General features: G+C 43.4%; 1 protein-coding gene and 1 pseudogene across 2 annotated transcripts in view; both read right to left on the reverse strand.

The window, feature by feature from the left end:
* Positions 1–25,327, reverse strand: part of Kcng2 (potassium voltage-gated channel modifier subfamily G member 2) — an 87,251-nt gene that overhangs the window by 36,138 nt on the left and 25,786 nt on the right. The window lies entirely within an intron of this gene.
* Positions 22,570–22,664, reverse strand: LOC111755075 (small nucleolar RNA U13; annotated as a pseudogene).

A 25,327-nucleotide genomic window follows, 5' to 3' on the forward strand; every position in this document is an offset into this window, starting at 1 on the left:
CCCTTATGAGCTGACCAACCACAAATAGGTAAACCGCTGACTATCCTGCCCTAACTGCTGTGATTGGCTTCTGTAAAAAAAAAAAAAAAAAAAAAAAAAAAAACGCTTGCTTTGCGATTTTTTCCCTTAAAAGCACCTGCCTCACCTACACTCGGGGCCCTCTGTTCCCGCTTGTTCAGAGGACCCCGTGCGCACGGAATAATAAAGACCCCTTTGTTCTTACATGAGAGCGGAGCCCTTGGAATCTCCTTTGTGACACCAGTCTTACATTTGGAGGTCCCACCGAGATTAAACCGAGATCAGACCTCCTCGCAGGGGGAGACACCAACGGCACCTCTCTGGGGTGAGTACGGCTGATTTTTTGTTTACTTTCATTTCGATTGATCACTCATTTTTTCTCCTCTCTTCTACTGCCCTGGACCATTTGTGTTGTTTCTTTGGTCCTGACCTCAAGGGCAGTCTGTTCCTTTCGGGGGACGCCCGAAGTTCCCTTGTGGAACGTCTGCCGGTGGTTCCCACCAATTCGCGTAGGCAGGTCGCTCCTGCCGAGTTGGGTAGGTAGCTCCTACCGTCTGCAGCGGATTTCCCCGCCGGTCTGTTTCGCTGGATTTCTCCGCCGGTCTGTTTCCGCCACCTAGTGGCTCTGGTGTGTGTGTGCGTGATGCCGGCTCGTGAGTGGTGTTTGTTTTTGTCCGCGTCTCCTTTGTCCATTGTAATTCTTCTTTTTCCTTCAGGATAAGATGGGACAGACAACTTTCACCCCTCTCTCCCTTACCTTGGACCATTGACCTGAGGTTCGGGAGTGAGCTCGCAATCTTTCTCTCCAGGTTAAGAAGGGCAAATGGCAGATCTTCTGCTCTTCAGAATGGCCCACCTTTTCAGTCGGATGGCCTCCGGAAGGAACTTTCCACCTTCCCCTGATCCTGGCTGTTAAGGATGTAATTTTCCATCCCGGTAGACACGGCCACCCGGATCAAATATCCTATATTCTGGTTTGGCAGGATCTGTGTGAGGACCCCCCATCCTGGGTAAAGCCTTTCCTTCCCCCCAGCGAGCTGAACGTTTCTAAACTCCTAGATGCAAAGGCACTTTTGGCTCCGCCTGTCTTGCCAGAATCACAACCTGACCTCTTTCTACTCGAAACTGACCCTGACCCTCCAAGTCCTCCTCTTCCCCCTTATCCACCTTCCGCCCCACCAACACCTCAATGCAGCCCGTCCTCCTCCTCTGAAACAACATCTTTGACTGCCAGTCCCCCGCTTCCCCCGGGGGCTTGGATGAGTTCACCGGGGGGGTAAGGGGCCCGCTCATGGGACTCGAAGTAAGCACACACTCTGTGGGGAGGGAAATCCGGCTGTGACCCTCCCCCTCCGACCTTGCGGGCCTATGATTAGCAATGGTACTGAGGAAGGTGAAATGCCTACCCTGCAGTACTGGCCGTTTTCTTCCTCTGACTTATATAATTGGAGAAATAACAACCCTTCCTTCTCTGATGACCCCTCTAAGTTAACAGGATTAATGGATTCCCTGATGTACTCATACCAGCCCACTTGGGATGATTGCCAGCAGTTACTGGAAGCCCTTTTCACTACAGAAGAGAGAGACCGCATCTTGCTGGAGGCACGAAGGAATGTCCTCGGAATAGACAGGAGGCCTACTCAGCTTCCAGATCAAATTGATGACTTGTTCCCTCTGAAGCGGCCCAAATGGGACCCGAACTCTCCTGAAGGTAGGCAGCAGCTGTCCATCTATTGATAGACTGTGATGGTGGGTTTCCGGGCGGCCGCAAGGCGCCCCACTAATTTGGCTAAGGTAAGAGAAGTAATTCAGGGACCCACTGAGACTCCCTCAGTGTTTTTAGAATGGCTAATGGAGGCTTATCGCCGGTATACTCCGTTTGACCCTCTGGACAAGGGACACCAAGGCTCAGTGGCCATGACCTTCATCGGCCAATCGGCCCCTGACATCAGGTGTAAGCTCCAGAGGCTAGATGGACTACAGAATCTCTCTCTAAGAGATTTAGTTAAGGAGGCTGAAAAAGTGTACTATAAGAGAGAGACAAGGAGGAAAAAGAGCAAGCGAGAGACAGGAGACGAAGTAAAGAATTAGCAAAAGTGTTGGCTGCCGTAGTTAATAAGCCAGAGACAGATAGAAAAAAGCCTGGCCGGCCACCACTAGATCCGGATCAATGTGCCTACTGTAAAGAGAAGAACATTTAATTAAGGATTGTAGGAAACTCAAAAGGAAAAGAGAAAAGGAGGAAAGAGAAAAACTTTCCCCCCAGCGAGCTCCTATGCTCGCCCTAGATGAAGAAGATTAGGGAACTCAGAGCTTGAATCCCCTCCCGGAGCTCAGGGTAACTTTTAATGTGGAGGGGACCCCTGTGGACTTTGAGATCGACACAGGAGCCGTTTATTCGGCCCTGCAGGCCCCTTTAGGGTCGCTCTCATCCAAAAAAGTCGTTGGTCCAAGGGGCGAATGGAAGCCAGTACTGCTTCTGGACAACTGAGCATACTGTGGATTTAGGCAAAGGAAAAGTAAAACACTCCTTCTTGGTGATCCCTGAATGCCCCGCTCCTCTACTAGGAAGAGACTTATTAACTAAACTAGGGGCTAAGATCTCCTTTGAACCCCATGGGCCACAAGTGACTTTCAGTAACCAAAAGGTTGGGCAGCCCATGATTACAATATTGTCTCTAAAAATGGAAGATGAATATCGACTCTATGATAAATCAGAATCTCAATCCATACCCTGTGAGTGACTGACTGATTTCAAAGAGTCTTGGGCAGAAATGGCTGGGCTCGGACTGGCGAACCAACAACCACCTGTGGTGGTTACTTTAAAAACCACTGCCACTCCCATCCGAGTCAGACAATATCCCATCAGCAAGGAAGCCCACTGAGGAATTAAAAATCACATACAGAGGCTTTTAGACTTAAAGGTGCTAACTCCCTGCAGATCTGCGTGGAACTTCCTGTTGCTCCCGGTCAAAAAGCCCAGGACAGATGACTACAGACCAGTCCAAGATCTAAGGGAAATTAACAGCAGGGTGGAGGATATTCACCCTATGGTGCCAAACCCATACAACTTACTCTGTGGCCTAACCCCATCCAAGACTTGGTATACTGTTGTTGATTTAAAAGATGCTTTCTTCTGTCTACCTCTACACAAGGACAGCCAGCCCCTGTTTGCATTTGAATGGACTGACCCCGATACGGGGGCTATTGGACAGTTGAACTGGACATGTCTTCCTCAAGGATTCAAGAACAGTCTGACCATCTTCGATGAGGCCCTCCACAAGGACTTGCTGCCCTTCTGGACCCAACATCCTAACCTCACTCTCCTGCAGTACGTTGGTGATTTACTGCTGGCAGCAAGCTTGGAATCCAAATGTAAAGACGGGACTCGAGCGTTATTACATGAGTTGGCTGCTTTGGGATATCGGGCGTCAGCTAAAAAGGCCCAAATCTGCAAAAAGAGGTAATCTTTCTGGGCTACACTCTAAAGGGAGGTAAAAGATGGCTTACTGAGGCGCGCAAACATACAGTGACTCAGATTCCCCCACCCAAGACTCAGAAGCAGTTACATGAGTTCCTTGGAACTGCTGGGTTTTGTCGATTATGGATTCTGGGTTTTGCGTCTCTGGCAGCTCCCCTATATCCACTCCTAAAAGGGAATTCTCCCTTCACATGGGAAGAGAGTCACCAACAAGCTTTTGATGCCATCAAACGAGCTCTCTTGTCAGCTCCCGCTCTGGCCCTTCCCAACACAGATAAGCCCTTTACCCTCTTCATAGAGGAGAGAAAAGGAATAGCCCGAGGAGTATTAATCCAGACTGTCGGGCCATGGAAACGACCAGTGGCCTACCTTTCAAAGAGACTAGATGCGGTGGCAAATGGATGGCCGCCATGTCTAAGGGCCATGCAGCAGCCGCCTTGCTCACTAAGGATCAGATAAATTGACTTTGGGCCAAAAGCTAACTATCATTGCCCCACACACCCTTGAGAGTGTTATTCGACAGCCCCCAGACAGGTGGCTCTCTAACACCCGAATCACTCACTACCAAAGTCTTTTGCTAAACAAGGACAGGATAACCTTCAGACCCCCAACAACCCTCAACCCAGCAACTCTACTGCCAGAAGAAACCTCAGAACCAATGTTACATACTTGCCAAGATATCCTAGTGGAGGAAACCGGAGTCTGACCAGACCTGACAGACCAACCATTACCAGACGCTGAGGTGATGTACTTCACTGATGGGAGTAGCTTCCTCCTACAAGGTAAGCAAGTTGCGGGAGCTGCGGTGACTGATTGCTCTAATATAATTTGGGCAACCGGACTCAAAGAAGGCTCCTCGGCCCAGAGGGCTGAGCTGATTGCCCTCACCAAGGCCTTAGAGCTTGCTAAGGGAAAACAAGCAAATATCTACACAGACAGTTGATATGCTTTTGCAACGGCCCACATCCATGGGGCTATATATCGACAACGGGGGCTTTTAACCTCTGCAGGAAAGGAAATAAAACATAAACAAGAGATTCTCTGGTTGTTGGACGCAGTTATGCTGCCACAAAAAGTAGCCATAATACATTGTAATAGCCATCAAAGGGGGACAGACCCCATTACTAAAGGAAACAACCTAGCTGATCAGGCTGCAAGAACAGCCACCATGAGAGACACACGAGTTCTGACGCTCTAATACCCTTCCTAAGAAAAAAGTTCAGTTGGGAAAACAACCCGATGAACTAGACCTGACCACTTACCTCCAATAGGCTCACCAGCTCACTCACTTGGGGATTAAAAAACTGTGCTTGCTGGCTCAACACCAAAGTTATCCGGGAATAGTTCCCTCGGGCATTCGTAAAATTGCCACTCAAGTAGTGGCTAACTGTAAGGCATGCCAGTTAACTAATGCCCACCCCACCAAGTTAACATCGGGAAAAAGACTGACAGGCACAAGGCCTGGGCAATATTGGGGAATGGACTTCACTGAGATCAGGCCCACCAAGTACGGATATAGGTATTTGCTTGTTTTTGTTGATACTTTTTCCGGATGGCCCGAAGCCTACCCCACTAAAAAAGAGACAGCTGCCACAGTTACTAAAAAACTGATGGAAGAAATCTTCCCTCGCTTCAGACTACCTAAGGTAATCGGGTCAGATAATGGGCCGGCGTTCGTGGCTAAGGTAAGTCAGGGGCTGGCCAACATACTGGGGATTGATTGGAAACTACATTGTGCTTATAGGCCCCAGAGTTCAGGACAGGTAGAAAGAATCAATAGAACAATTAAGGAGACCTTAACTAAATTAGTCTTTGAGACTGGCTTAAAAGATTGGACAATGCTCCTGCCCTTTGCTCTTTTCCATGCTCGAAACACTCCATCAGCTAAGCCACCTAATCTAACCCCTTTTGAAGTCCTCTTTGGTGCTCCTCCTCCTATCCGAGACCTCTTTCCCCGAACAAATGGCTCTGTGGTATTACCTACTTTTCTGTCTGATAGGCTCATCGCCCTTGATCGCCTACAAAAGATCCTCTGCAAGCAGCTGTCATCGGCTTATGCCCCCGGCGAATCTCCAACGCCACACTCCTATCAAGTAGGGGACTTCGTGCTGGTTCACCGCCACCAAGCTGACACCTTACAGCCTCGCTGGAAAGGACCCTACCAAGTACTGCTGACTACATCCACTGCAGTGAAGGTCGACGGCATCGCCCCTTGGATCCACACGTCACATCTAAAGCCTGCTCCGCCACCAGACAACAACTGTTGGACATTTAAAAAGACTGGTAATCCCCTAAAAATTAAACTGTGCCGCGCCGATTCCCCGAACCCTTAACATGTTCTGCTACCCCCTGAGATTCCTGATTGCATTCATTCTCTTGGTATGTATGTTTGCTATTGCTTTGTGGGAAACGGCCCCACCCAATGCTGACTTGTCCTTCAAAGTTTGTTATATTTTGTTTTACTTTGGATATATAACTTTATGCCTGTACCTTAACTGTTTGACCAAGGCCAGATGATTACTCTTCTTCTTTTAAATATTCTTCTGTGCCAAAACCTGTCCACCGCTAGCCAACACCGCCCTTGGGTCTGGTCATTGACCAAGTGGGATAAACAACAAGTTGTTAAGAGATGGACAGGGTCAGGCAGCCCCACTTTTGACTTCTATTCTTGTGACATCATTCCCCTTGCTCCCTGTTCAGACCCAACTCCTGATTTTTACCTATGCCCAGCTTCCATGGAAGGGAGAACTTATTGTAATTCCCGTCACTATTATTGTGCTTATTGGGGATGTGAGACCGTGGCCACAGCATGGAACCCCCCAGTAAAAGACCAACATATTAGCCTTTCACGGCTGGGGGCTCGTCTGAACCCCCAGAATGCTGGGATGGAAACAACAAGCCAGGACCTTGTCTGACCTACGACTCACAGTCCTCACCCCCCAAGAATCTTCTTGGGAAACAGGAAAAACTTGGGGATTTAGGTATTATAGAAGTGGAGACAACATAGGGGGACTCTTTTTTATTAAAAAAGAAAGACCACCTGGACCACAGCCAACCCCAAAAACTACTAGGAGGACTTCTCCCCCTGAGCCTACAACGACTACCCTAAATCCAGTAGTTGTCACAGCTCCTCATCTTACCCCCACCGGGTATTTAACTAACTCTTCCAGTCTGGAGCCCACACTTGCCCCCACCATCTATGCCACTCCCAATCCTCTTCTTGAACTAGTACTAGGAGCCCATAAAGCTCTCAACTATACCCATCCAGACCTTGCCCAATCCTGCTGGCTATGTCTAAGTGCTAATCCTCCCTGTTACAAAGGGGCCGCCCTAAACGCCTCCTATACACTCACGACTAACTCCAACCAATGCAATTGGGATCAAGTGTTCCACGCGTTCTCCCTCCCTGAACTCACCGGCCGGGGGACCTGCGTGGGGCACTCCAACGGCTGGCCGCCGAGCCTACATCACCTCTGCCTCACCCGCAGTGGTCATCTCCCCAATAATCAGTACCTCATCCCTCCCCAAGGGACTTTTTGGTTATGTACCTCTGGCCTCACTCCTTGTGTGTCCACTAATGTTCTCCTCACAACTAATGATTCTTGTATCATTGTAGATCTCATGCCTCGCATCACCTACCTCCCGCCAGACATGGTCCCCCTCATGAAACACCTAACTCAAAGCAAACAAGAACCGGCTACCATAACTCTAGCAGTGTTGCTGGGACTCGGAGTGGCAGGAGGGGTAGGAACAGGTACTGCAGCCCTTGTTACCAGGTACCACTCCCGTCAGCAGCTTCTTGCAGCTGTTAATCAATACCTATGAGCCCTAGAGACCTCTATAATGGCGTTAGAACAATCCTTAACATCCTTGTCAGAGGTGGTGCTGCAAAACTGAAGGGGCTTGGACCTGCTGTTCTTAAAGGAAGGAGGTCTTTGCGCTGCGCTTAAAGAACAATGCTGCTTCTATACCAACCATACTGGCATTGTCAGAGATGCTATGGAAAAACTAAGAGAAAGAATTAAGTCCCAAGAGCCTTCCCAAGGGGAAACCAAAACATCCTCCCTCTGGGAATCCCTTTTCCCATATATCATCCCGCTTCTGGGACTCCTATCTGCCCTCCTTATAATCATGGCTATAGCCCCCTGTCTTATAAATTGCATAACCCAGTTTATTAGCTCCCAGGACTCTCAGGTGAAAATAATGGTCCTTAGACAACAATATACTCCCCTAGCTATGACTAACCTCTAGGATTAGAGGTATCGTACAACAAAAGGGGGGAATGAAGGACCAGAAATTTAAAGGTTAAAAACAAGATGCTGTTTCTCAGCTAGAAACAGCACTGGGCCTCATGACTTAGTCCAAACTCAGCTCCGAGGGAGGATCAAAAAGAAAACATCTGCAGTTGTGATATGCTCGGGCTTTGCTGTGCCAGGGAACTCAGAGATAGAGCCTGCCAATTACGCTAATCAGGGTTGGAAAACATGTCAAACTCGAGCCATACAGAAACCAGGTGTCCTAAAGATAAGTTGTGCAGAACAAGACAGTTAATTAACTCTGACCCGCTGGTCATCCCTTATAAGCTGACCAACCACAAATAGGTAAACTGCCGACTATCCCACCCTAACTGCTGTGATTGGCTTCTGTAAAAAAAACAAAAACAAAAACAAAAACAAAAAAATGCTTGCTTTGCGATTTTTTCCCTTAAAAGCACCTGCCTCACCTACATTCGGGGCCCTCTGTTCCCGCTTGTTCGGAGGATCCCGTGCGCACGGAATAATAAAGACCCCTTTGTTCTTACATGAGAGCGGAGCCCTTGGAGTCTCCTTTGTGACACTGGTCTTACAATATCAATTAAAAATTGTTTAAACATTCTAAGAAGTAGACAGAGCCAGGAATCATCTAAGGATTTTCACCTAACACGCTGAAGTCTGACAGCCATTGCCTTGGACTATCTCTGTTGCTGTTACCAACTTGATACTCCAACCACCGCCAAGCAAGGTGTAAACTCATCACCAGGGCGACTCCTCCACCACAAGGCACCCGCATCCAGGGAGGATGCTCAGCCAGTGGTCCGCAGCGAGACCTTCTCCCCTGGAGTGTGACTTGGCTGAGGGAGGGAACAGCCAGAGCAGAAAAGAAGAGGGAAGGGAGGAGAGAACCAAGGCGCACAGTTGGTGCAGCCTCCCAGTAGACTTGGTGCTGCCTGTTGGGATTTGCCACCCTGTTGTGAGCCTGGAATGGCACTCGGGCAGTGTAACTGGGGCAGAGGGCTGGGTGGGGCAGGCCGCTGGGGAAGCAGGGTGGCCTGCTGATGACCGGATCCCAGGTCACCTGCACAGAGCCCAGCTCAAGCCTCTGCAGGCGGTTTTCAGTCCGACAGCACCTGGGCTCTGCGGAGCCAGCAGCGCCTGCCTCTCAGGCCTGCAACGAGAGGTTCTGGCAGGCCTCCCTCGGAGTTCAGCACAGAAGGACACGTGCCAGGGGAGGTTGCCCTCATGGCTTTCCCCGTGATGCCCGCTGTCTGCTCTCCCTGTCTCTCTCCTCTACTTGGCCAGCTCGCTCTGCAGAGCCAGTGTCTCCTGCACTCCTCACTTCTACTTTTAAAAATCAACGTTATCACTGCTCTTCACTCCTTTTGTTCAGTTCACTGTTCAAGACAGGAGAACCTGGAATCCAACTCCAGAGGAATGGCAAATAGCCCAGAACCCAGGAACGTCTATTTGGCAAGCTATTTTTATTTTTTAATTTTAAAGAGATTAAAAGAAAACAAAACAATAAAAACAAAATAAAACAGTAGAAGAGATACAAGATTTCAAAGCCAACTGATAGAAAGTTAACAATAGTCACTATATTGCATATTTTTATCTTCAAAATATTTGCTCAGAATACAAGATATTGGCATGCAAACCAGATCAAACAATATAAGCAATCACAGTTTCTTTCCTGGAACTAATAGGATCAATAGTACAATTATCTCAGCTATCTTGTGGTGTGTGTGTGTGTGTATATATACATACATATATATAATACATATATATATTCCCTCCCTTTCCCTTCCTCTTTTTCTTCATCCTAATTTTTCTTTCATTTTGAGCAGTTCCAATCCCTTTCACAATATCTAGGGTACCTTTTGGATTTTATTTTATCTTTCAGTTTCTTAACAGAGGGAGACAACATGTTGTTTATGCATGTGAGTCTGATTTACTCCACTTATGAGTGTGGTCTCTAGTTGCATCCATTTACCTACAAAAGCCTTGCGTTTATCCTTCTTTGTAGCTGAGTAGTATTCCATTGTTTAAAAGTACCACATCTTTTTAATCCGTTCCTCAGTTGATGGGCATTTGTTTCCAAGATTTAGCAATTACAAACTGTGCTGCAATAAACATAGGTGCACGTATATTGCTGTCGTACCATGTTTTTAATTTTTCTGGGAAAATACCCAGAGTGGGAATAGCTAGCTGTGTCAAATGAGACCTGTAGTCCTAGTTTTTTGAGACAACTCCACGCTGATTTCACAGTAGTTGTACCAGTCTACACTCCCTTCATCAATGGAGAAGGGTTCCTTTTTGCCACAGCCCCTCCAACATTAGTTATTGGTTGATTTCATGATGACAGCCATTGTTTTGGGGGTCAGATGTATCTCAGTGTTGTTTTAATTGGCATTTCTTGAATTGGCCAATGACACTGAACATTTTTCATATATTTATTTGATATTTTTATTTCTTCAACTGAGAAGTGTGTATTCATCTCAGATGTCCATTTTTGGATTGGCTCTTTGAATTTAAGGGGCTGATCTTTTAAAATTCTTTGTATGGTCTAGATAGGAGTCCTTTGTCAGAGGGACAGTTGGCTAAGATTTTTTCCCAATCGGTGGGTTTTCTTTTCATTCTGTTGGATATTTCTTTTGACATGCAAAAACTTTTTAATCAGATGAGATCCCAGTGGTTTATTCTGGGAAGTATTTCCCATGCAGTTTGGTTTTTGTTCATGAACTCTCTTCTTACTACTATGTCTTCAAGATTTCTACTACTTTGTCTTCTAGCAGATTTAGTGTTTCTGTTTTAATATTTAGATTTTTTGATTCATTCTGACTTTATTTAGTACATGGTGATAGATATGGGTCTAGTTTTAGTTTTTGGCATATGGAAAGACAGTTTTTCCAGCACCACTTATTAAAAAGGCTGTTTTTCTTACAGTGAACATGTTTGGCCCCTTTGTCAAAGATAAGGTGGCTGAGTGTGTTTGTAATTGTGGCTGTATTTTCTATAATTCCACTGATCTTCAAGCCTGTTTTTTTTTTTATTTAAAGAAAAGGAAACGAAAAAAAAATACATGGAGATAAAAAAAAAGGGTAGAAATAATACTAAATTACAGACAAACAAAAGGTAAGAAATTGCCGGTTGATAAGTTACAAATTGTCATCTTCGAAATGGCTGTTCAGGTTATAGAATTAAAGTATTTAGAATGACATTCAAAAAAGTGACCCTACAAACCATTCTGCTCTATGATCGAACAAAAGCTCTGTAATATGATTATCAGTCCCACCTATTTGTTTTACATCTCAAAGAGGGTAAGGTTAACCATATCAAATCAGAACAGGACATTTAAAAAAAATAAAAAACAATTTAAAGAAATACAGATTTCAAAGCAAGACCACTGGAGATCTTCCTTATCTAACTGTCTCTAGCTTCTTACAAATAGTTGTCCCTAACTTCACCCACTTTATATACTTATTGCATATTATAGAACTAATCAAATCATTACAGGATGATGAAGTCTTTTTAGGTCCTCAAGTTCCAAATTAGGGAAGACAATAGCAACTACCATCGCATCTCTCATTCTCTCTGTGATAGCCATCCCCATCTCTGCATATGCTGAGGTTGAGCTGAAGAAACCAGTCCAATGTCATTCTAATCAGCAAACAATAGATTGCTAGAATTTATATTATAATGCTACAAAATAAGCCTCGGGTTTTTCAGGTCTCTTCCTCAGAGTATTTGTTCCTATCCTCTCTGTATTATAGGGAAAACCAAGTCATAACAAGATAGCGAAACAATTTCCTAGAAAAACATGCAATGGATAAGACATATAAAACTATAATATAAATGATCTTCCGTAGCTACTATGTTTTCTCTTGTTATTTTCAATAGATTTGTCCACAACACTGGCTTATTATAGTTAAACATACTATCACCTATTTTTATAAAAACTTATCTTTGACTGCATTGTAGTATTTGAGAGCTGTTACTGATTCATACCAGTATGGATATCCTTTACATCTTGTCATGCTCAGAGTAGTTTCCTCTACTTTTAGGGTTGATTCTAACACGCATACCGATTTCAAATAGGATCAGTCAAGGCCAACCAATAGTCTTATGATTCAGATACAATTAAGATCAGTCATAGTAAGACAATGTAAGTAATACAGGATTTCAGCCTAAGTCAATAGGAAAGTAAGGATAGTTACCATGGTATAACCTGCTATTTTTGGTTCTAGAGGTCTGTGTCCTCAAATCTGACATGAGTGGACAGACCAGAACAAATTTAATTCAATCTAAATATGGCACTAGGACTACTGTGTCTTTTAAATCATTATACACCATTAGCAATGACCTCTGCTTTTTTTTTAATATAGTTTCAGAGCTGTCTCTACTAAAGACTAGCTTACCGTCTCTGCCTCATGTCTGCTACTCCACTTTTCTGCTATAATTTGTCCACCTTATTCCCTGATTCCATTGTCTGCCCCATTCACTGAGGCCTCTCTGCCACTGTAGCTGTAATCCTGATATCTCTTCCTCTCTTTCTCTGTAATGTCCTTCAGTGCTCTCTGTAGGGTTGGATTGGTGGCCACGAACTCCCACAGTTCCTCCTTGTCTTGAAAGTATCTTATTTCTTCATTAATTTTTAGAGAGAGTTTTGACGGATATATGAACTTCGGTTGCATATTTTTTTCCTTCAGGACTTGGAATATTTCTCCCCACTCCCTTCTTGACTTAAGAGTTTGTGTTGATAAGTCTGCTGTTATTTTGATAGATTTCCTGTTATAGGTAACCTGCATCTTTTCTCTGGCTGCTTTTAATATTCTGTTTTTTTGGTGGATTTCTGGGATCTTGATTATTATATGCCTAGGCGTAGATCTGTTTTGGTTGTAGGTAGCTGGCGTTCTGTATGCTTCTTTTATCTGGATATCATTTCTTTGTGCTATACGTGGGAAATTTTGCTTTAATATATCTGTGAATATTTTTTGTATTTCATTTTTGGATGTTCCTGCTTCCTCACTCACATTCTTTATTCTTAGGTTATGTATCTTTTTATCATCTTCCAGTTTTAGAATTGCTTCTTTCTGGTTCCTTGTTATTTTTAAGAGGCTTTTTCTTTCACGTTCATAAGCCCTAAATCTCTCTTCGAGTTTCAGAAGGTTGTCTTTAGTTTCTGTCAAGGCATTTTGCCAATATTCAATGGAGTTTTTAGTTTCCTGATATTCTCTTTGGATCTGTTTCATGTATTCTAAGTTATGCTTAAATTCTTCTTCAGATGCTTCTCTTTCTTTTCTGAATTCCTCAGTTCTTCCATCTGTGTTCTCTTGGGCGGGGCTTGTCATTTCTTTAATTAATCTCTTTATATCTTGCCTCACTTGGATCAGGAGTACATCTTTAAATTCCTCTATGAGATCATGTAAGTACTTTTTAATTTCGGCTGATGCTGTGTCGAGTAGAGGATGGTTACTGTGTTTGTTCTCTTCAGTGTTTAGTTCTCTTGGGTTTATTTTCTCCTGTTGAACAGCTGGAGATTTTTTTTAAATTTTTATCTCTTGTCATGTTTCTGGTTTCTTTCAGACTGTCCTGGAGTTCTCTGGCCCTGTCCGAATTGCTTAGGGCCTCTCAGAAGCGTGCTGGCTTGAGTTTTTGCTGTCCTCCCCAATTTGCTGTTATCTGGGGTAGGCTGGGATGCAGGGGCGGTACAGTCTAGTCTCTAGCCTCTGTGTCAGTTAGTTCATAAATTAGGCTGTACTTTCTGGTTGTCACTGAGTTGTGACTATTTTGTATCCGCTTATTGGGCCCCAAGCAGAGGCTTGGTTTAGCCCCAGTAGCTCCTGCCAGTTCTCTTTGAATCAGAAGCAGCTGAGTAATGGCACAGGATTCTGCCCAAGTCCCAGCCGTTCTCTTCCAAACCTCTCTGTGACAGGAGCACCACAAAAGCAGATCTGCCCAAAACTAAGATGGCTCCCACTAAGTTCTCTGTGTGGAGCTGAAGCTAGCAAGTAATCAGGCTCTGCCAGGACTCAAGATGTCTTCCACCAGCCCTCCCTACAAGGGGACCTGGTGATGTCACCAAGCTGCGGTTTCTGCCGCCAGGCTAATATGTCTGCACCAGACTCTGTGTTATTGATTTCCCCGTGGTGGCAGGCCAGCTGTTCTCTGGCCAAACCCAGCAGCTGCGGGGTTCTCTGTACTCACCAGAGTCCGGTGCAAGTCCTCGTTCCGGGACCGCCACACACCAAGCTGTCCACTTTTCCCGCACTCCCGGCACAACGCTGACCGGTCAGATATCTGTGTGCCGTTTAGATTTGAAATGCCAGAGCTTTGTGCATCCGCTCTGGTGCAGCGGTGCAGAACTGGCTGCTACTTGGAGTCTCGGTCCGGGTCTCTATTTCCCGCAGTCCCCAAAAGCAACTCAGCTTTTCGTGCTGGGTCCACAAGTCTGTTTGTTGATTTAAGGGCGCGGGATTTGCAGCCTCCCGATATTGGCGTTGAAGGTCTCAGCACGACTTTAAATCCTCCAGCTGTACTGTCTTGGTTAATAAGAATCGCTATCGATTTGTCTGGCCCTCTCCATGTTGTCTTTTTTTAGCTTCGAGTTTGAATTCTCTGGAGAGACTCTTCGCTCGATCCCCTAGCCCGCCTCCATTTTCAGAATCCTGTTTTTTTTTTTTTTTTTTTTTTTGTCAGTACCATGCTGATTATATCATGTACAGTTTGTAGTATAATTTCAACTCAGGGATTGTGATGCAGGCTGTCTTGCCTGTTTCCCAAGATTTCCTTTGCTATTCTAGGTGTCTTTTAATTCTAGATGAATTTTAGGAGTGATTTCTTTACATCTGTGAGGTATGCTAATGGTATTTTGATTGGAATTGTATTAAATATGTGAAGCAAATTTGGAGAAATTGCCATTTTCACAATGTTTGTTCTTTCTATTCATGAACAATGGATGCAGTTTCATTTCCTAAAATCCTATCCAATTTCTTTTTTCAGAGTATGTAATTTTCAATGCACGGATCTTTCCTTTTGTATATTGATTCCTAAGTATTTCATTTTTAGGGGTGCTATTATGAAGAACATGATTTCACTTAATTCTCTCTCAATGAGTTTATTGTTTGTGTATATGGATGCTATTGATTTTTGAGTACTAACTCTGAATCCAGCTACGTTACTGAATTTGGTTATTAGGTCTAGAAGTCTTTCAGTGGAGCTTTTGGGGTCTTCTATGTAGAGTATCATGTCACCTACAAATAATGATAATGTGACTTCTTCCTTTCCTATCTTTATTCCTTTTATTTTTCTCTCTGCTCTGGCTAAGGTGTCCAGAACTCTATGGAATAGGAATGGTGGTAGTGGGCACCCTTGTCTTGTTCCTGACTTTAGGTTGAAAGCTTTCAGTTTTTGTCCGTTTAGTAAGATGTTGGCTGTTTGTTTATCATGTATGGCTTTTATCAGACTGTGATAAAAAATAATCTATTCTGATTTTCTGTAGGGTTTTGGTGATGAATGCGTGTAGGACTTTAAAGCTTTTTCTGCATCTATTGAGATGATCATATGATTCTTGTCTCTGGCTCTATTGATATGGTGTATTGTATTTATTGATTTGCATATGTTGAACCATCCCTGTATTCCTCGGACAAATCCCACTTGTTGTGGTGTATAATATTCTTGATGATTTGTTACATTCTGTTTGTCAGTATTTTATTGAGGATTTTTGCATCTATGTTCATTAGAGAGATTGGCCTATAGTTCTCTTCTTTGGTGGGGTCTTTCTCTGGTTTTGGTATGAGGGTAATACTTGCTTCCAGGAATGAATTAGGGAGAATTGCTTCCTTTTCAATTTCATTGAAGAGTTTGAGGAGTGTTGGCATTGTCTTGCCTAAATTTCTTATAAAATTCAGCTGTGAATCCATCAGGACCTGGGCTTCTTTTCTGTTGGTAAGGTTCTAATTACATTTTTCAATTTCACTAACTGAAATTGGTTTATTCAGCCAATTGATCCAGCTTTGGCATTGTGTTTCTAGGAATCTGTCCATTTCTTCTGTGTTATTAATCCTGTAAGAGTGAAGGTTTTCAAAGTAGGTATTGATGAGTTTCTGTATTTTCACAGGATCTGCAGTGATTTCACCATCTTAATTACTTATTGCATGAATTTGATTTTTTCTTTCCTTTTTTTGATAAGACTGGCTAGGGCATTATCAATTTTATTTATTCTTTCAAAAGAACCAACTCTTTAATTCATTAAACCTTTGTATTGCTTTCTTAGTCTCAACTGCATTAATTTCTGCTCTGATCTTTATATTTTCTCCCTTCTTTCGTCTTTGATCTTGACTTGTTCTTTTTCTAGATATTTGAGGTACAGCATCAAGTTGTTCATTTGTTTTCATTCTGTTTTCCTGATGTCAGAATTCACCACAATAAATTTTCCTGAGGACTTCTTTCATTCTATTCCACAGGTTCCAGTAAGTTGTATTTGCATTTTTGTTTGCTTTATGTATTAATTTCTTCTTTACTGTCCTCTTCTTTAATGACCCATTGGTTATTCAGGAGGGTATTATTCAATTTCTGTCTAGTTATGGAGTTTTTGTGGTTTCTTTTATCATTAAATTTGAATTTCATGGCACTATAGTCAGATAATGTGCATGGGATAATTTTGATTCTTTTGCATTTACTTAAGCATGTTCTATGGCCTACTATACAATTTATTTTAGAGAATGTCCCATATGCAGCAGAGAAGAAATGTTCATATTAATGGAGTATTAGTGGAATACTCTGTACACATTTACTAAGTCCATTTTTTCATAAGTTTGATTCAGTGCTGTTATTTCTTTGCTGGCTTTTTTTCTAGTTGATCTGTCTTTTTGTGTCAGTGGGGTGTTAAGGTCACCTGTTATAATTGTGTTGTTGCTTATTTGATTTCTCAAATATCCTTGTGTCTCACATAATATTTGTCTATCTCTTCCTACTGAAGTTTTCCCCTAACCAGTATGTAGTGACCTTCTTTGTGTCTTTTGATCACTCATAGTTTGAAATTCACATTGTCCCCAAATAGAATAGCTACTCCTGTTTTTTCTGGGTTCCTGTTGCATGAAGTATTGTTTGCCATTGTTTGACTTTCAGTCTCTGAATTTTCTTTTGAGTTAGCTGGGTTTCTTGTATATAGCATGTGGTTGAATTTTGTTTCTTAATCCATTCTGCCAATTGTTTCTTTTAATTGGTGCATTGAGGCTATTTACTTTAATGATTATAATTGATATATATATATATATATATATTGGCTTACTTTTGTCATGTTATCTTTCTGCTATTGGTTCTTTATCTTTACCTTTGCTTAATTCTTTGCCTTGCTTGGTGGTTTTTTTCTGTTGTTCTTGAAATCATAGTCATTTCTATGTCTATTCAGAATATCCTTCAGAACTCTTTGTAGCGTTGATGTGGTGGTCATTAAGTGCTTCAATTGTTCTTTGTCATGGAAATATCTTATCAGTTTTTAAAGACAGTTTTGCAAGGTACATCAATATGGCTTGGAAGTTGTTTTCATTTAGGATTTGGAATCCTTCACGCCACATGCTTCTTGACTGGAGTGCGTTGAGAAGTTGCTGTGATTCTGATGGACTTTCCTTTACAAGTGATCTATTTCTTTTGTCTAATGGCTTTTAATATTATTGTGTTCTTGTGCTGAATTTCTGGAATCTTGATCATTTTCTGTTTGGGTGTAGATTTATTTTGGTCATGAGTAATTGGATTTCTGTATGCTTCACTGATCTATATGTCAGTTTCATTTCCTATGCTTGGGAAAGTTTCTGTTATTACCTCTGTAAATTGTCTTTTTGTATCATTTGTGTTGACTCCTTTTTCAATTACACCTTTCAAATTTATATTGTTTTTCTTTGCATCATCTTGTAGCTGTTGAATTGTTATTTCCTGGTTTCTTGGTATTTTTAAAAGATTTTTCCTTTCCTGATTGCTATCTGAAATCTTGTCTTCAAGGTCTGAAAATCTGTCTTCACATTTGTTCAAGTAGTTTTGCCAGCTTTTGATGGGCTTTTTGATTTCCTGGCTATTTCTCTGAATCTGTTTCACGCATTCTAGTTTTTTTTTCTTTTGGGTATCAGGGATTGAACTCACAACCTTGTGCTTACCAGGCAAGTGCTGGAGCCACTTATCTAAATCCCTGGCCCCATGCTTTCTAATTTCTTCCTATATTGTTCATTCATGGTTGATCATTCTCCAACATGCCTCTATGTTTATTTAACTATGTCTTTTTTGGATAGACTCAGAATTTCTTTCGTTATGTTTATCATTTCTTATTTTACAGGGAGATTATTTCTGATATGATCTTTACAGCTTCATGGAATTGTTTCTTCACTTTAGTTGCTATCATTTCAGAAATTTCAGGTATTTGTCTTACATTTTCTTCTATGTCCATGTCTCCTGGACTTGCTTGGGATGGGCTGGAGGTTTGAGATTATATTTTGCTCCTTCATTTTGACATTTTCCTGTGTTCCTCTGGAGCAGCCATATACAAAGTCCCAGTTGCTTCTTGCATTGGCAACAGCTACCTGTCCAGGAGGAGGTCTTCCTGGCTGGGCAGGGGTCTCTGGGCAGGCCTTTCTCAGGCCGCTCACGATGTACCAAGGTTCCCTGACTGGGGTCGCTGGGCAGGCTCTTCCTGGGCCCCTTGCAGTGCACTGAGTGGCAAGCTACTTTTAGAAGAGGCTTCCAGATAACATAACTACAGTGGCCTCCTCAGTTGTTTAAGCTGGAGTCTTTTCTTACTGTCCTTCACTCTCAACGCCAGTAAGTCTGCCTGTGCCTTTCACTGGCATGTTCCAAAAGCCTATTTCTGTGATGAGAGTTAGGCACCTCCTTGACAACTCAAGTAACTGAAGGATCCCCTCTACAGACCCTGTCTACTGACACCATGACTGGGTGTGACCAGCATCTTGTGGAAGCCTGGAACATGGGGAGGTGGCACCAGTGGGACACAGCTAGGTTAGCAGCGTCTAGCCCTATGCCTGCCCCACAGCAAGACTTGGCTAGAATTGGTCAGCACTGATACGATGTGCAGGAACCAGGTAACAGCTTAGGGGAAATGATAAAAATCCTGTGGAGCACAAGCTGAGCCCTACACCAGCGGTACCATACTAAGCCAAGCCAAAACAAAACCCAAAACCCTGTACCAGTAAGAGTCAAAGACTCACTGGCTGTGTTTGCTAAAAATTACTCTTTCTTTGGGCCTACAGATGCCTAATGGATAACTAAATGCAGGATAAAGCTTGGCATCTCTGCATTCATTTTCTGTCTTTACTGTTTGGGAAAAATCTTGGCCCAGACCCCTGCTTGGCTCATCACATGTATGTGTTAATTGGTTAAGCAGTGTCTGTCTAAAACCTGATTCATTAGCCTAACTTAAACCTAAACTACCTAATGTACTTTAATTGAAGCTACCTCATCTACTTCAAGACTGAAAACATCAAGGTAAGATATTTTCAAGATTTGCAAGGCCAGCTTTCACAATATCCTGTTCCAGACCTCTAGAGTAGGCTCCAGTCATTGTCCTAAACCTGTAGCCACCTTGGACTCCAGGAAAAGGTAAAGGGGAGTTTCATAGACTGATCACCCAAAAACAGATCAGCCTCAAAGTGGGAGTAATTACCTTGCGATGGGAGTTGCCCCCTAAGCAGAAACAATCAATTCATGGAACTAGCTGCCCCCTCTTGAGATAAGCCCTCTTCTAGAGCTACCACGAAAAGCCAGAGCTGAGATGATGATCAACAAACCCTAGTTCATCCCAGTCACTCCACTAAACCTGGCTGCTATGCCCCCTTCAACTCCTCTCTTCAAGCTGATGCCCCTTCTCCAAACTCTTCTTTGTTAATTGTAGCTTTTGCCTGGGGGTTCTTTGCCTCATATTTATATGAGCCAAAGCCATATGACCCAAAAACAGATCAACCTCAAAGTGGGAGTAATTACCTTGCAGTGGGAGTTGCTCCCTATGCAGAAACAGTCAATTCATGGAACTAGCTGCCCCCTCTAGAGACACCCTGGACTTAGGGATATGGTGAAATGCTATCCACAGGCATAAGCAGTCCTATGACGAATGTGACCATCATTTATGTGTCCAGACCCAAGGCAGTGCAAGGGACAGTCAGGGACAGCAGCCTGGAAAGGATTCCCTCAAAAGGGTGCTGGGACTGGGCCCAGATTCCTTCCTGCTCAGTGTAGTCCATGGATGTTGCTCCTGCTTCCTTTCTTTGTTAATTAAGGTCTAAATCTCTCACGAGCAATTGAACACATTCTGACAATCCATGGGAGCTTTGGAAGGCTCTGACATCACAGCTACAAAGCAACGATTGGGTTGGATATGAAACATTTCTCAGGGAGCCAAGCATTTCAGAGATGCTATTCTTTGGCACTGCTGAGATTAATGGCACATTATTGGAGGTAATGGTGCTGCCATTATCCTCTCCCTGAGGCAGTGCGCTTATGAAAGAGGAGAGCACTTTCTTGAAATGAGGCCATTAAAAGAGAGCATAGATGGTTGGCGGTAATTAAATGTTACTCATGCATATACCACCCCACCCCACAGGGCCGGCCCCAATCCAGGTCTTCACAGGTGCTCCAAAGAGCTTCTTCTCAGGCTACAGACACTCAGGATACACTGTCTATAGTCAGACAAAATAGGATCAAAAAGATGACAGACTTGTTCAGTCTAACATTCCATGTTCAGGGGCTGGAGTTAGGTAAGTGTTAACGCTTTTCCACTTGCAACAGGGTGCAGCCTGACAAGCTTACCCCAAGCTGAAACTTCACTTAATACACCTAACGCACTGAACATGGTCGTTTAGCATAGCTCACCTTAAAAATACTCAAGACACAGCCACATTTATAATCCCAGCACTCTGGGAGCCTAAGGAAGGAGCATTACAAGTGCCAGCATAACCCTGGCAATTTACTGGTAGTGACTTAGTGACATCCAGTCTCAAAATAAAAAATAAAAAGGACTAGCAGTGTAGTGCATTACTAAGGCCCTGGATTCAATCTCCAGTACTGAAAAAAAAAAAAAAGTGCTCAGCTCTGGCTTTGATCTATGGTTGGACTCAATCATTGCTTTGTAGCTGCACTGATCTATGGACTAAATCATGTAGCATGAGGTCTATTTTACTATAAAAGGTTAATTATATCACAGAATCACATAACTCGCTGAACACAATTGAAAGTGAGACATGGAATGGTTGTTTAATAGCGGACATGAAGTTGCGGTTTTCAAGGCTGAAGACTAGGACATGGCAGACTGCCTAGGAAAGCAGGCATGATCTGGCGATTACAAAATCCCAGGATGCGTGCACAACCCCCCAAAAACTCTTTTATCTAAATCTAGCTGAAATAACCATGCATTTAAATCTAACTGAACAATAAAATAATCAAGTGGCTCTGGGACTCTCGAGCAGTTTGCATTAGATTGTGATTTAATGAAATCATGAGTCTATCATCTTGGAACCTGGCTCAGACAACATACCTTGTCACCCCTTCCTCAGAGGCAGCTGGTACAGAGGAACCGTAGCAAGGAGGTTTGTCTGCATAGGAAAGGAGGTTAACGGAAGTGGAGCAGGCCTTCACCACTTTATCGTGATGGCCTGTGGTGAGTTAAGGGTGAAGACAAGCTCTAGGATGCACTAGTAGTAACGTCTTTTTTTCTATGTGGAAGACTCTAACTGTGTTACTTTTTTTAATGGAACACCTTGATGCTAAAAAGATAAAGGTTAATTTTTCAGACTCAGAATTTTTGTAAGTGCATGAAATTTTCCTTTTAGTATTATTATTATCACTGTGCTAGTTTAAATATATTTCTCTGCAATTATTCTGATATAGCTACTTAGGATTATTGAGTCATTCCTAATGTTTGGCTTTACTACTTACTTTGAAACTAAACCAACACAATTACAAATGACTAAATTTGTACATAAATCGAATAAGAAAAGTCCTCAGATGATGGTTATGGGGGTTAATATCCATCAAGATTACCTTCCTAGATGACCTATGAATTGTGAAAAACTGAACTTAACTATGGTAAAAAATGTGCCTATAAATTCCTTTTTTTATAGTTTAAACCCTAAAGATGCTATGTCTCCCACAGTCACATAATTTAACTTAATAAACTATTGTATTAAGCCTTAGAAGTTACAGGCATTATAGTGACATTTTAGGACTCTAAAGGCTTTAAGAAGAACAAATCAAGAACCCGTGAGAGAGCTACACAGTCAGTTAGGATGCAGAACGCTGGAGCATCTGCCAAGACGGGTTACAGGACAGCAGCCAATCAGCAGTAAGGAGAACTGAGTAACACTCCCAGATTGGCTACTGCAAACCTCCTGTCCCTGCCCACCCCAGCTGCAGAGGATACTTGCAGTTTCCTCAAAATTGCAGGGGTTTCTACGATTATTAGTTAGGGTTGAAGGGGAAATCCATGAACTACTGAAGGCATTAACTCTGAACCATGACTTTGCAAGGGATGCTGCCTAAATGGGACTGTATGGTTGGTAACTGTTGGGGCTGGCTTTTCACTGACACATTCCTCAGAGACCACACAGGCTGTCGCTGTGCCAACAGCCTTTTCGTTGCTGCTGCTGATTAGCACCTTGCAGGTGAGCCGCAGTTGCTTAACCTTTCATGAGCTGAAAAAGATTTTTGTTATTTCCAGTATTTGCTATTATCAACAAATGTACTCTGAATGTTTCCAGACGGGTTTTCCCTTGCTGGGCACAGCAAACATTTTCACACATTGTTTTCCTTTTTCTCTTTTCATGTCAGATAGCTAATGTGCTGACATAGCAAGGTCTGAATGGAGGCACATTTCACACAGAGGGCATGAACACATGCTCTCATATGAACCAAAGGTTCAAAAAGCCCAACTTTTTTTCTTCTTTAAGGAATAGCCACTACATATTTAGGTGGTGCTGTTTTGTGGTACTGATGATGGCACCCCTGGCCCTGCACACACAAATGCGCCATACTTGAGCTGCATCCCTAGCCCACGTTCCATTTGTAAAGAAATAACCAAATTGTTTTCCATCCCCACCAGCAGTGCACAAGAGACCTTGTTTCTGGGCATAATCAACAGCGAATGTCACTTTTTAAAATATAGATGATAATAAGCTCTCATTGGGTAACCTTCCATTCCAACCTCCATCTACCTGACTCATCTCGTCTCTCCAGGTGAAGGACCAGAAATTTAAAGGTTAAAAACAAGATGCTGTTTCTCAGCTAGAAGCAGCACTTGGCCTCATGACTTAGTCCAAACTCAGCTCCGAGGGAGGATCAAAAAGAAAACATCTGCAGCTGTGATATGCTCGGGCTGTGCTGTGCCAGGGAACTCAGAGATAGAGCCTGCCGATTACGCTAATCAGGGTTGTAAAACATGTCAAACTCGAGCCATACAGAAACCAGGTGTCCTAAAGATAAGTTGTGCAGAACAAGACAGTTAATTAACTCTGACCCGCTGGTCATCCCTTATGAGCTGACCAACCACAAATAGGTAAACCGCCGACTACCCCACCCTAACTGCTATGATTGGCTTCTGTTAAAAAACGCTTGCTTTGCGATTTTTTCCCTTAAAAGCACCTGCCTCACCTACACTCAGGGCCCTCTGTTCCCACTTGTTCGGAGGACCCCGTGTGCACAGAACAATAAAGACCCCTTTGTTCTTGCATGAGAGCGGAGCCCTTGGAGTCTCTTTTGCGACACCAGTCATACACATGTCCAAAGGAGTCCATGTACTGAGTTTTTCATTTAGTCTACTGTATTTTCAGTTCTAAAATTTCCATTTGGTTCTTTTATCTTCTGTTTCTTTACAGAAACTATTTCTTCACTTTCCCACGACATTTATAATTAGTCATTGTGCTATAATGGCTGCTCTAAATCTCTGCCTGGTAGTTCTTGTGAACTTGTCATCTTGACTTGGTATCTATTGATCGTCCCTTTTCATTCCGTTTGAGACAGACCTTCCCAGCTTCTGGTACAATGACTGATTTTCCAGTAAAACTTGGACATCTTGGTTTCCCTCACACTGTCCACTGGTGGCTTATATGGCTTCTGCTGGCTGGCTCACATGGACACTGTGGGCATTGTCTGATTGCTGGCAGGTGGGGGCAGGAGCCCAAGACTTATAACTGAGCCTCGGTGGACAGGAAAGGAGAGGGCTCCTCTTACTGGTGGGTGGGGTTCCTGTTCACCACAGCTCTTCACTGATTCCCAGGCGGGGAGTCTTGTTCCCATTACCCACTGAGGTGGCCTGCACCAGGGTTGTGGCCTCAGTATTCCTGAGCAGGGAAGAAAACCCAACTTCCTCAGGCCACCTCTGTTTACACCCATAGGAAGGCAGGGATGGCTGTGCACTCCTGAGTGGGGGCGAACACCCAGCTTCCTGCAGTGTCCACCCTGGCTCCAGCCAGGGGCCCGCTGGGACACTCGATGTCAGCAATGGGAGGTGAGCAAGCCACTTGCATCTGTCTGCACCATGCATTCAATCACACAAGACACTTCCACTTACTCAGCTTTGTCTGTCAGTGGGAACCACATTCTGTGAAAGTTTGTTTCTTTTAGACTACTGACTACTGTGGCCAAACAGATTTGGATTTTGTTCTATAACTCACAGTTTGTGATTTCTCACTTTCCAAACACAGCACTAACAGCGTGGGTGTTGAAAGAAAACAACAATTAGAATCAAAGTAAAAACTCCCAGCAACTGTAACAGAGTCAAATCAAACTGCAACAAAAGGGTCTCACCGTTAGATCTTAAATTCTTAACTACAGAGCCTGAGAAACACTGAAATACTGTGGTAAAGTCAAGTTAATGTCCTTCCTTTGCCAGACTTTAAGGGAATTCAGCTCCAATTCTGTAGTTAGAAGACCACTGGGCACCTCTCCTTGAATGATGCAACAGTTAAATCAATTTCCTCATTGACTTAAATCAATTTTCTTATACTGATCTGTACAGAGCTGGCTATGGTACATCCTTCTCTCTTCAACTGGCTCTAAACAATGCAAATAAGGCCATTCTGACAGTCTCTTGTTCCCTTGCATGGTGCTTTCTGTAAAGGATATGAGCCCAGGGGGATGGCAGAGTCAGTCAGCTCCGAGAATGTCAATTGGATATGACCCTCAAAGAGGCTGGGAGTCACCAGGGCACAAAAGTTTACATATCAGAAACTGAAGCAACAGCCTCCAAAAACAATTCAGTTGCTACCTTAATTGAATGATGCAGATTGATCCTTCTGCATGTCCTTCTCCCTGCATTTTGCAGGGATGCTTTTCTCCCCACCTGGCTAGCCAGCTCAGGTTACTCAGTAGTTCCTGCCATCCTCACTGTCACTCATCCTCCAGCCCCCTGCTTCTTCACAAGATAATAAAATTCTGGGAGAGGCCTGGGATCCGGGCTTCTGTCCACACATCCTGACCGAGATTGGACCTAGGACCCCTTGGCTGCCCTTAACTTTCAAAATGTCTTGGTGTCTTTACTCTAGGCCATGAGTTGCATTGGAGGTGGTAGATTGGAATTAACTTG

This window comes from Cavia porcellus, unplaced genomic scaffold, assembly GCF_034190915.1.
Source record: "Cavia porcellus strain 051 isolate PalLab524CR breed Dunkin Hartley unplaced genomic scaffold, mCavPor4.1 scaffold_20, whole genome shotgun sequence".
Classification (NCBI taxonomy): domain Eukaryota; kingdom Metazoa; phylum Chordata; class Mammalia; order Rodentia; family Caviidae; genus Cavia; species Cavia porcellus.